Genomic DNA, 12,672 nt, shown 5'->3' with positions numbered 1-12,672 from the left:
AGAGAGAGAGAGAGAGAGAGAGAGAGAGAGACAGAGAGACAGAGAGACAGAGAGACAGAGAGAGAGAGAGCACACTCTGGTAGCATAGTGGTTACGAATTGGGCTGCGAACCTCAGGGTCAGCAGTTTGAAGCTACCAGCTGTTCCATGGGAGAAAGATGAGGTTTTCTGCTCCCATAAAGATTTACAGCCTTGGAAACCCTGTATAGGGTCACTATGAGTAGGAACCTATTCCACGGCACATAGCCACCACCACCACTATATATATATATATATTATATCCACAATAAAACAATTAAAAGAAACAAATCAATAAGTCAGACAAAAGAGTTAGGGAATGTGTGTGTGTGTTTGGGAGAGTAGGTGTTGGAATTTTAGATAGTGTGGTCTTGGCAGGCCTAAGTGACATTTCAGCAAAGATCGAGGAGGGACCCATATAGCTATTTTAAAGAAGCATGTTCCAGGAAGAAGGAATAGTTAAGTGCAAAGGTTCTGAGAAGAAAATCTGTCTGGAGTGGCTGAGGAACTGCAAGGAAGCCAGTGTGATTGGCCTGGGGTGAGTGGGGCCTTGGGAAAGAGAAGTAGTGGAAAAGTTTACAGGGGGGATATATGGAGTCCTAGTGTTGTGCTGTAGGATAAGCACTGGATTGCAAGGTAGATTTGAACAACAAGGTCGGCTACTCTTTAGAAACCCTATATGGGGTCACTGTGTGTTGGAACCAACTGGACCCAACAGCAACAACAACAACAACAAAGTGTTTATGGCCTAGCAGGCCACCATAAGGATTTTGGTTTTTATTCTGAGCTAGGGGGCTACTGAGGATTCTAAGCAGAAGAGTGAGCTGACCTGGCTTAGGTTTTAGAAAAATCACTCTGGTTGCAGTGTTAAGAGGGAAATGGGTGGCCAGAGAGAGGCTATTGCAGGTGCAAATGTATGACAAAGTCTTTCCCTTCCCACTGGTTCAGTCTTGTCAATTCATGGAACCAACTCCTATGGTCCTGCCATCTGGGGAGGTGACAGGTGGCAACCACCAAGCCTTTCCTAGTAACGTCTCTCCCAGCCTCAGCACCTACTCCCTACAGCCTTCCCCATCAGGCCTAAACTAGGTCAATGTGTCACATCTCTCTTTTCATGATTAGCACTGGGCTGCGAACCAAATGGGCAGAGGTTTGAGCCCACCAGTCAGTCTGCAAGAGAAAGAAAAGGATTTCTGCTCCTGCAGCTTTGGAAAACCTATACAGGGTTGCTATGAGTCAGAACCAACTCCATGGCACACAACAATAATAGATGTTCTGGTGATGTGGATTAAGTGTTGGACTCCTAACCACAAGGTTGACTGTTCACACCTACCAGCCCCTCCTCAGGAGAAGTATAAGTATGTCTTCGCCCATAAAGATTTACATTTCAGAAACCATAAGGGGCAGTTCTACTCTGCCCTGTAGAGTTGCTATAAGTTGGAATCGACTTGGTGGCAACAGGACAGGTGCTCTCAGGAATCCCTGGATGTTACAAACAGATTAGTTCTGGAGTCCTGGTGTGGAGTTGTAGGATAAGCACTCAACCTCAAAGTTGGTTTGAACCACAAGGTCGATGGTTCAAACACACCAGCTGCTCCTTGGAAACCCTATACAGGGTCCCTATGAGTCGGAACCAACTGGACGGCACTTAGCAACAACAAAAACTAACCAAAAGGCTGGGGGCTCAAACCCACTGAGAAGCACCTTGGAAGACACCTGACTATCTGCTTCTGAAGTTAAGTGCCGTTGAATCATTTCTGACTCATAGCAACCCTGTATAGGGTTTCCAAGGATTGCTGGTAGGTTTGAACCATTGACCTTGTGGTTAGCACTCCAGCATTATCCATACCAGGAATCCATGTCACATGACTGGAGAAATACATCTACAGGGCAAATTGCTAGAGGTGTCATTGCTGGATTCTCCATCCCTCTGCCACAAACCTCCTAGCCCCTCAGCTCTGGACTGAATGGCCCCACTTCTGAGGGCTTGGTGAATGATCTCCAAGTAGAAACATGAAACTACCTCAATGTGGTGGTTACTGTGCAACATATTTATTCTAATCTGATTCAGAGACTGTTATACTGCTATTAAACCTACTGAAAGCAGAAGTCTTCCTTCCATGCCTGGTCTGCATGGTGATACATCAGTGTGGACAAGTTCTGAGCGCCGCAGGTCTGGGTTCTAGGCTATGACTGGGACTGGAGGAAAATGCATTCCAGGACTTGCTACAAGCCATGCCCTCAACAGCAATCACATCCTATTTGTTAGTAACAACAGGGGTCATGCAGTAGAGTGAGCACCACCTTCCTCATTCCATGGGTGTATTTATTTCCAATTTTATGTCCTTGGCTCTCTCCAAGGCAAGGTTGAGTGCATATCTCTCAGCTTTGTCCTCCATTCAATGATTAAAGGCCTGACAAGGCAGTGTTGGCTGGGGGCTTGGGCTCTGCAGACCAGGGCAGGCAGGGGTGGTGTTCTGGGGGAGCCCCCAGGGACAGGACAAGGTTTTGAATACTGACATTGGACATCTTCCTGATGCTTTATAATGTCTCTTTCATACTTTTTCTCAGTAAATGTGTGTTTCTGTCTGATTTTTAGTTATGGTGAATTTAAGCAGAAAAGGAAACTATTTAATATGTTTTAGAATGTTAAAAAACTAGGTATACTAGCTTTCCTTTGTGTAGAAAAGGGCAGGGGCAGGAAATATATGACCACACCTGAGGTATCTCTGTAGAAGAAATAAGAAACTGAGATGACGGTGACTTCTGGTGGAAGTGGGGGTGTGTACATGGGTGGCTGGGATATAGAAGTGGGAGGGAGAATTTGCCCAGAATATCCATTTGTTCCTTTAGAATCTGGAACCATAAGGATGTATTACCTATTTAAAAATAAATAAAAGCATATGATGTCTTCAAAAAGTAAAACAAAATACAAACTAAAAGAAATGAATTTGAGATGGTCAAGTGACAGCCATAAGTGAGGGGTTTCTTTGGGAAACTAGAGACCCTCCCAGAGCAGTAGTAGCTGTCTTGCTTGTGAGTGGAAAGAGAAAGAGGGAGGGTCCCTTTCCAGATCTGGGGACTTCCTTGCATACCCCTCTTCTGGATAGGCAGAACCACAGTGAAGCACTTTGCTGATCTACTCCCATTCCCAGAGACAGAAGGTATCCAACAAACCCTGTGGGAAATGGGAGGAGCTACAGAGGATGGTACAGGTGTGACTTTGCTATTTGCACAGCTGCACAGGCTCGGCTGGCTACTGCCCCACGGTAGAAGGGTCACCAGGAAGACATTTGTCTGTAAACATCTCCTTAGAGGATCAGTGTATCTGACATTCCATCCAGAGGGCTACAGACCCATTAGTCAAAGAGGTGCGCCCTATCCAAACTCCACTTTCAAAACATATACCTCACCAAGGGTCTTCTACTCACCCAGTACTGATCCTTCCTGATGGTGTGTACAAAGAAAGTGAATTAGAAGATTAAGGTTGTCTTTGGTTACCTTCAGAAATACAGGACCAGGTCTTTCTTCCTAGCCTGGCATCTTATGGAAGTTCCAAGAAAACCTGTTCTTCATGAGAGACTCTGCTGATAGGTAAAATGCCGTGGGATAACTTCCAGCATCATAGCAACACAAAGCCACCACAGTATACAAATGGACAGACAGGTGTTGGTTCTGGATTAGGGTAGGTCCTAAATCCAATGATAAGTTTCTTTATAAAAGACAGAAAAGGAGAAAACAGAGAGATGCCATGTGGAGGTATAGGGAGAGATGGGGTTGAAGCATCTATAAGGGGCTCTGAGACTTGTCGGCATGCACCAGCAGCTGGGTGGAGGCATGAGACAGATTCTCCCTCAGAGCCTCAGATGGTACCAATTCTGCACACACCTTGACTTCCATTTTCTGGCTTCCAGAACTGTGAGAGGAGAAATTTCTGTTGCTGTAAGCCACCCAGTTTATGTGATATGGCAGCCCTAAGAAATTTAGATAGTCCCAGGCTACTGCTGAGGAGGAAAGGACTTAGGGCACCCAGGGTCACTTCAGCGATGTCACCCTAGTAACTGGCAAGGGAGAACAGGGTGGCCTATTTGGCTGAAGACAAATATCCCAGGAACGCTGGGCCCTTCTGGTCTGCATGGCTCATTCACAGTTCTCCAGGGCAGCACGGTTCCTTCTGGTTAGTTTTTCTCTAATGGGGAAGGTGTGTCTGCCTTGTTGCTAGGAAACAGGAAGCCGGGTGTGTGGGCTCCCAACCTGGAGCGAAGGCAGATGGTGACAAGATTAAATAGTGCCTTTCATTTCAACATAGGAAATGTTTTCAATTCTCCTCTCTTCATGTCTCTAAAAAAAGGCAAGTGGCGGAAACGTCCCGCTGGAAATTTATGAACAAAAGCCCAGGCAGCCCAAAAAAGCCGACTTTTTTTCTTTTCACATGTCTCTCTAACCAGGCTCCAGGCACTTTGAGTGTGGGCGCCCTGCTCTGTCACTGTGACCTGCAGGCTGCTGAGCCTCATTCAGGCCTGACAGTAACTCGAAGGTTTTATTACCACCCCATTTCACAGATGAGAAACAGAGGCTGATAAATTGGAAGGCAGGGATTTAAACCCATACACAATATGTGCTTTCTTTCATTATATGTACCTTAACTGATTAAGTTTCCAAAATCCAGAATCTCATTATTTTTAATATAATGAAAATAAATTATTATAGGGCTATGTAGAAAGGAGCTCTGGTAGCGTAGTGGTTACGAATCGGGCTGCGAACCTAAAGGTCAGCGGTTCGAAACTACCAGCCGCTCCGCTGGAGAAAGATAAGGCTTTCTACTCCCGTAAGGATTTACACCCTCGGAAACCCTGTACAGGGTCGCTATGGGTTGGAACCGACTCGACGGCACTTAACAACAACAATGTAGAAAGATGGCAGGAGTGGACTTGCTTTCTCTGCAAATTTTCTTGGAGCAAGAAACCAAGTGATAGACAAGATTACCAGACAGATGTAGAAGTTAAAACACAAGTCAGAGTCTGTTGGTTAGGTCAGTGCCTCCTCTGACCAGGCCATTCTGGGAGCAGCTGTGGGCTCCACAAGACCCAGCCTTTTAGACTGCTCAGCATATAACAGCAGCTGGCCAGGGCCAAGACTTTCCCTGACACAGATGCCTAACTACTGCATGCTTTTATGGATTAGTGGAAAAGAAGGAAATTTCAAGTCCTCTGACACATGTGATAGGAGCACGGGGACTCTAAAGGATAAGCACTGGACTGTGAGCCACAATGTTAGCAGTTTGAGCCCACCAGCCACGCAGCAGGAGAAAGATTAGGCTTTCTGGTCCTGCAAAATTTAAAAAGAAAACAGCCTCTGAAACTCTATACAGGATGGCTGTGAGATGGAACTGACTTGATGACATTTAGCAACAACATATATGAGAGGGCACTAGTGTGGTGCTGCAGGATAAGCACTGGACTGCTAACCACAAGATTGGCAGTTCAAATTCACCAGCTACTCTCAGAAACCCTACATCGGTTTGTTATGAGTCAGAGCCAATTCGATGGCACACCAGAACAACAACATATGTGACATAACATATAACATATATGAGAGTTCTGGCATGGCACTAAAAGATAAGCACTGGACTGCTAACTGCAAGATCAGCAATTCAAACCCACCAGTCATTCTTGAACACCCTACATAGAGTCACTATGAGTCAGAACCAATTCAATGGCACACAACAATAACATACATGAATCCCTGGGTGGTGCAACTGGTTAATATACTCCGATACTAACCAAAAGGTTGGTGGTTTGGGTCATCCAGAAGTGCTTTGGAAGAAAGATCTGGCAATGCACTTTAAAAAACCCAGCCATCGAAGACCCTAAGCAGCACAATTCCATTGTGACATACACGGGACACCATAAATTGGAATCAACTTGATGGCAGCTGATTAATACCAAAAAATATGGGGCCAGGCATCCAGATTGAATTTGGGTACCTAGGAGATGGTGGCACAACAGACAAAAAGGAGGGAGGCGAGATGCATTGGGTTTTAGACCCATCTGAAAGGGGAGTATAGAGGGAAGGGAACATGTCCAGAATGAAAATGTATTTGCTTGCTCATTCATCCATTCACTTAGCAAATATTTATTGAGTATGTATGTGCTAGGCACTGGGTTTACTAAGAGGAGGAAAGCAGATAAGGTCTCTGCTGGGAGAAGCTTATGATCAAGTACATAATGAAGTCTTTAAACAAACACAAGAAAATATATAATTATACATAATTACTATGTGTTGTTATATATACCTGGTGTGACATGATGGTCTAATACACTGGACTGAAAAGTCAGTTTGAACTTCAAGGTTGGCAGTTCAAGTTGCCCAGTTGTTCCTCAGAAACCATACACAGTGTCTCTATGGGTTGGAACCGGCTCGACAGCACTTAACAACAACAACAACCATTTGTTATGAGTTGAATTGTGTCCCTTCCTGGTCTTCATAGATATTGATGGATCTTGGAAGCACAGCGGGTAAGCTCTTGACAGCTAAAAGAAAAGTCAGTGGTTTAGACCCACCAGTCTCTCCACAGGAGAAAGACGTGGTGGTCTATTCTATAAAGATGACAGCCTTGGAAGCCATATGCGGCAGTTCTACTCTGTCCTACAGGATTATCATGAATCAGAATCAACTGAACAGTAATGGGTAAAAGACAGGCATCTATTTGTATGTGATCCTATTTGGAAATAGCATCTTTGCAGAGGTCATTAAATTCACATGATAGCATACTGGAGTAGGGTAGGTCCAAGACTACTATGACTGTTGTCTTTAAGAAAAGAGACATAGACACACAGAGGGCAGATGGCCATGTGACCATGGAAGGAGAGACTGGAGTCACACAACCACAAGTCATGGAATACCTCAGGATACCATAAGGTTTAAGATACAAGGAAGGAACTTCCTTTTGACCTTTCAGAGAGCATGGGCCCATTGACGCATTAATTCAGACTTCTTGCCTTCACAACTTTGGGAGCATAAGATTCTGTTATTTTAAGCTACCTAGTTGTGGTACTCCTTTGCTATGTCAGCCCTAGGACACTAATATACAATGTTAAGTTCTATGACTAAAAAGTAACAGCAAAAGTAGAGACCAGGGGCCTCATTTATATTGGGGCTAGAGAGTGGTCAAGAAGGGCTTCTCTGAGGAAGTGACATGTTTTAAACCACCTACATTGTGGTGCTTTGTTACTGCAGCCATAGGAAACTCATACCAAACTCAAAACCTGAGTCAAGTGGATTCCGAACACCCATGTGTTACACAGTAGAACTATGCTGTAGGGTTTTCTTGGCTGTAATCTTTACAGACACACTTTACCAGGTCTTCTTCTGTGATGCCTCTGGGTGGATTCAAAACACCAACTTTTACGTTAGTAGTTGAACTTAAACCATTTGTGACCCAGGAACCTGCAAGTGACACTTAGGAAGCTAAAGGATGAGTAGGAAACATCTGAACAAAGTAAAAGAAAAAAGTAGGTGCTCAATTAGTATTGGTTGGAAGAGTGTACAATGAATAAGTGGATGTATATCTGCCCTCATTCCTCCTCCCCATGTTACCGCTTAGTCTTGTTCTGGATATTTAATCTAGTCCCAGAGAGCTCCTGCCAGGGTCTGAGTCCTGACTTGGGGAAGAAGGGAGCCAGATAGGATGCCCCATACAGCCCTAGATTTTCTCCATGGGTCCTCGCTGTGGCCTCAGCCTTCACCATGGAAGTTCAGAGGGGCCTGTTCTCTTGCCCTAACATAGACTTTCAAACAATTCTGCTTAGTTCTTTGCCACAGAGGAAGTGGATTCCATATAGTTCCAGTTCTCAAGCCTTACTGTGTATTTGAACCATCTGACAACTTGTTAAAAGCAGTTTCCTGGGTCCTCTCCCAAATACTCTAATCCAGACGGTCCTGGGGCGAGGAGATAGCATTTTAAACAAATGCTCCAAGTGTTTCAGGGGTTACTGGACTTACACCAGGAGAAGCTCTGATATGGATCCATGGAACTGGATGATGCTAGGATCAGCTGGGAAAACTAAGAGTCTTCAGAAACCACAGCAGGTGGGGAAAGAATCAGGCCTTGACCAACGGCAGAGTGTTCATGGTCATTAGAGGACAGACCTGGGTCAGATCCTCTGCACACTGACCTTAGGTGCCCCAGGTGTCCAGCAGCATATCAAATGTTAACATGTCCCCAATCTCATCTCTTTGCTCTAGAAATCTCTAAAGGACTTTTTAGAGTTGTTAATAAATTATCTATATTGTTTATATTGTTGTTGTTGTTAAGTGCTGTTGAGTCGGTTCCGACTCATAGTGACCCTGTATCGGGCTCCTGAGGCTGTCAATCTTTATGGGAGCAGAAAGCTTCATCTTTCTCCCATGGAGCGGCTGGTAGTTTTGAACTGCTGGCCTTAAGGTTCGCAGCCCAATTCGTAACCACTATGCTACCAGAGCTCTTTATATTAGTAATGTATAAATACTATTCTATGAAATGTAACTACCAAAGACTCATTTCTCCTCATTCAGAGCAAAAATAAATAAATAAATAAATACGAAGAACATCAAAGACTCGAGGAAGCAATTAGTCCAAAGAACTAATGAACCATGAGATCCACTGCCTGCTAGCCTGAGACTGGAAGAACCAGATGGTGCCTGCTACCACTACCGACCACTCTGACCAGGGCCATGATAGAAGGTGTTGGGCAGAAGAGGAGAAAAATACAGAACAAAAAAGACCATACTTAATGGTATGATAAGGTGCTCTGGTAGTGTAGTGGTTATGAATCAGGCTGCCAATCTCACGGTCAGCAGTTTGAAACTACCAGCTGTTCCATAGGAGAAAGATGAGGTTTTTTTGCTCCCGTAAAGGTTTACAGCCTCGGACCCCTGTACAGGATCGCTATGAGTCAGAACCAACTCCATGGCACATAACAACAACTGGTATGATAAAGACTAGTGGAATCCTCAAGACAATAGCCCTTAGAAACCTTTTGTACCTGGAACTGAACCCATCCTTGGATCATCTTTCAGCCAAACAGACAGGTCTATAAAATAAACTATCATTGTTGATGTGTGCCGTCGAGTCAGTTCTGACTCTTGGCAACCATGTATAGGGTTTCCAAGGAGCGGCTGGTGAGCCTATACCACCAACCATATGGTTCAAACTAATCTTGCAGTTCAGCGCATTGACCCACAGTACCACACCAGGACTTCAAAATAAACAATAAGACCTTCGAGATATATATTCTTCAGAACAATCAAAAGGGCAGTATATGCCTAAAAACAATGTTTAGAAAGCAGGAAAGGACAGGAACGAGAACAAATGGAAATGGAGGATCCAGGGAGCAAGTGGGAAAATGTTTTCACATTGAAGGGATTACAACTAAAATGTGTCTAACTTATTGAATGGGAAATGAATTTCTCTGCAAGCTTTCACCCAAATCACACTAAAAAAAATTTTTTTTAAATAAATAAAATATAAAAAACATTGCTATCAAGTCAACTCTGATCACAACACCCCTATCTATAGGACAGAGTAGAATTGTCCCATAGCATTTCCAAGGTTGATGTGGTGCTGTAGGATAAGCAATCGGACTTCTAACCACAAGGTCGGTGGTTCAAACCCACCAGCCGCTCCTCAGAAACCCTGTACAGGGTCACTATGAATCAGAACCAACTCGGCAGCACTTAGCAACAACAACATAAATTGAGAACTAGCTAGATATACACATATATATGATAATTAAAAAGTAGAGTTGACTCATAGGTGACCACTAACATTTTGTAGTCCTCCAGTTCACCCAGAAGCACCTTGGTAAAAAACCCTGTCGATCTACTTGTGAAAAATAAGTCTTTGAAAACTCTGTGGAGTTCTACTGTAACACACACAAGGTTGCCATGAATAAAAATCAACTCGAAACCAGCTGTTTCTTTATTTTTGTTTTAAATTGGTATTGACTATTTTATAGACATTTAATAACGTTGATTCATTTCAATTTAAGGCACCCTGGTGGCACAGTGGCTTAGCACTCAGCTGCTAACCAAAATGTCAGTGGTCTGAACTTACCAAATGCTCCTTTGGAGAAAGCTGCAGCAGTGTGTATCTGTAAAGTTTACAGTTTTGGAAACCCTACAGGGAAGTTCTACTCTGTCCTGTAGCATTGCTGTGAGTTGGAATTACCTTGATGCCAACAGGTTTTTGGTTTTAATTTCAATTTAGACATTGTTGTCTATTTGAGCCAATCCATCTTTAAAATTGAGGTTTCAAATATTTTCTGCAGGTCCTTAAAAAGTCAGCAAGTCCAGGCACAGTGCCCATGAAGAGGCATGGTGCCACCCGAGGCAGCTTTTCCAAAGCCATTGGGGCAGGGCAGGAGCCTCCACATAAGCCCTCGGGAGTCATCCTGACACTGCTGGGTGGTGAGCACAATAGTGCTGGGCTCAGCGTTGCAGATGTCCTCCTGCCACCTGGGCACTAAATATAGCCCATGCACAAAGCTCTCTCTGCCTGGGAACCAGCAGAGTTGGCTTAATTGGCTGGAATTGCCACAGAGAGAAGCTCTGTTAAAATGAATTGAAAATAGACTTCTCCCCACAATTCCAGGATGCCAAGGTTGAATAACTAGACAATAGAGTTTTTCTGCCAGCAGCACAACATTGCTGGCATTACTCACAGATCAGTCCTTCAGGTTGATCACTTTAGGCCTTGAGGCCAAGCAGGGTGTGGGTGTCTGGGGAATGTTCACTTTCTTTGGTGACCCCAGGAAGTAGAAAGTTTTTCCCCATTGTTTTGTTCCTTAGCACCTCACTACTCTGGTCTGTGAATCAGCATCACAAAGTCTGCATTTTAACAGGATTCTCCTGGTGATTCAGAAACATGGCTTACAATAAGGTGTTGGGCTCCTGAGGAGGACTGGTGGAGCTAGCAGGCATTTACTGTTCAGTGTGAATGAAGGCCCAAGGTACCAGGGAGTGGCAAGAGGGGATATAATTCCTCTGTTTGAGCCCATTGTTGCTGGCACTGTGCCAATAGGGTCTTCCTCTTTGTCAAGCATGATGTCCTTCTCCAGGGATTTGTCACTCCTGATGATATGTCCTAAGTATGTGAGATGAAATCTCAACATGCTTGCTTCTAAGAAGCATTCTGGCTGTACTTATTCCAAGACAGATTTGTTCTTCTGGGAGTATATGGCATATTTAATATTCTTCACCAACATCAAAATTCAAGTTACTTTCTCTTCTTCCTTATTCATGGTCTAGCTTTTGCATGCACAGAGGCAACTGAAGATACCTTGTCTTGGATCAGGGGCATCTTTGTCCTAAAGGTGACATCTTAGCTTTTTAAACACTTTATGAAGTCTTTTGCAGCAGATTTGCTCAATCCAAAGTTTGTTTGATTTCCTGATTGCCACTTCTACGGGCATTGATTGTGAATCCAAGTGAAATGAAATCCTTGACAATTCCAATCTTTTCTCATTTATTGTGATGCTGGTTATTAGTCTAGTTTTGGTGAGGAGTTTTGTTTTATTTATGTTGAAGTATGATCCACATCGAAGGCTGCAGTTTTTAACTTTCTTCAGTGTTTCAAGTCCTCTTCACTTTCATGAAGAGGCGGTATCTGAAGATCTGCGTATCACAGGTTAAGGAATCTTCCTCCAATCCTGATGCTGCATTCTTTTTTAACTTTCATCAGTGTTTAAGTTTCATCAGTGTTTCAAGTTCTCTTCACTTTCATGAAAAGGCAGTATCATGAAGACCTGTGTATCACAGGTTAAGGAATCTTCCTTCAATCCTGATGCTGCATTCTTCTTCATATAGATCACCTGTTGTTGTTAAGAGCTATCCAGAAGGTTCCAACTCACAGCGAACCTATCTAGAGTTTGTGACGAGTGTCTACTCAGATTTTTTACTCAGCACACAGACTGAATAAGTATGGTGAAAGGATACAACCTGATTCACACCTTTCCTGATTTTAAGCCATGCAATATCCCATTGTTTGGTTTAAACAACTGCGTCTTCATCTATGTACAATTTACATAAGAATGATTAAATGATTTGGAATTCCTATGTCTTGCAATGCTATTCATAATTTGATCTGATCCATGCAAATTACAACACACAGCAACAACACTGTCAAAAATGACTTTGCACTGTCAATGAAATACCGGTAAACCTCTTTCTAGTATGCTCTGCTTTCAACCAAGATCCATCTGATATCAGCATCGATATTCCTTGATTCACATCCTCTTCTGAATTTGGCTTGAATTTCTGTCAGTGGGCTGCTACAACTGTTTTTGAATTATCTTCAGCAAAATTTTACTTACATGTGACAAATGATACTGTTTGATGATTTTTGTACATTGTTGGGCCATCTTTCTTTGGCATGGGTAGAAATATAGATCTCTTTCAGCTGTCTTCCAAATTTCTTGGCATAAATGAATGAGGAATTCCAGGGCTGCATCCATTTTTTAAAATATCTCAACTGGTCATCTGTCAATTCCTTTAACTTTGTTTCTTGCCAATGCCTTCAGTGTAGCTTGGACTCTTACTTCATTACAATGGACACATGGTCATATGCTACCTCCTGAAATGGGTGAACACAGACCAATTTACATATATATATATA

The sequence above is a fragment of the Chrysochloris asiatica genome, unplaced genomic scaffold (genome assembly GCF_000296735.1).
Source record: "Chrysochloris asiatica unplaced genomic scaffold, ChrAsi1.0 scaffold00024, whole genome shotgun sequence".
NCBI classification, from domain to species: domain Eukaryota; kingdom Metazoa; phylum Chordata; class Mammalia; order Afrosoricida; family Chrysochloridae; genus Chrysochloris; species Chrysochloris asiatica.
Note: the sequence above shows the minus strand (reverse complement) of the source record.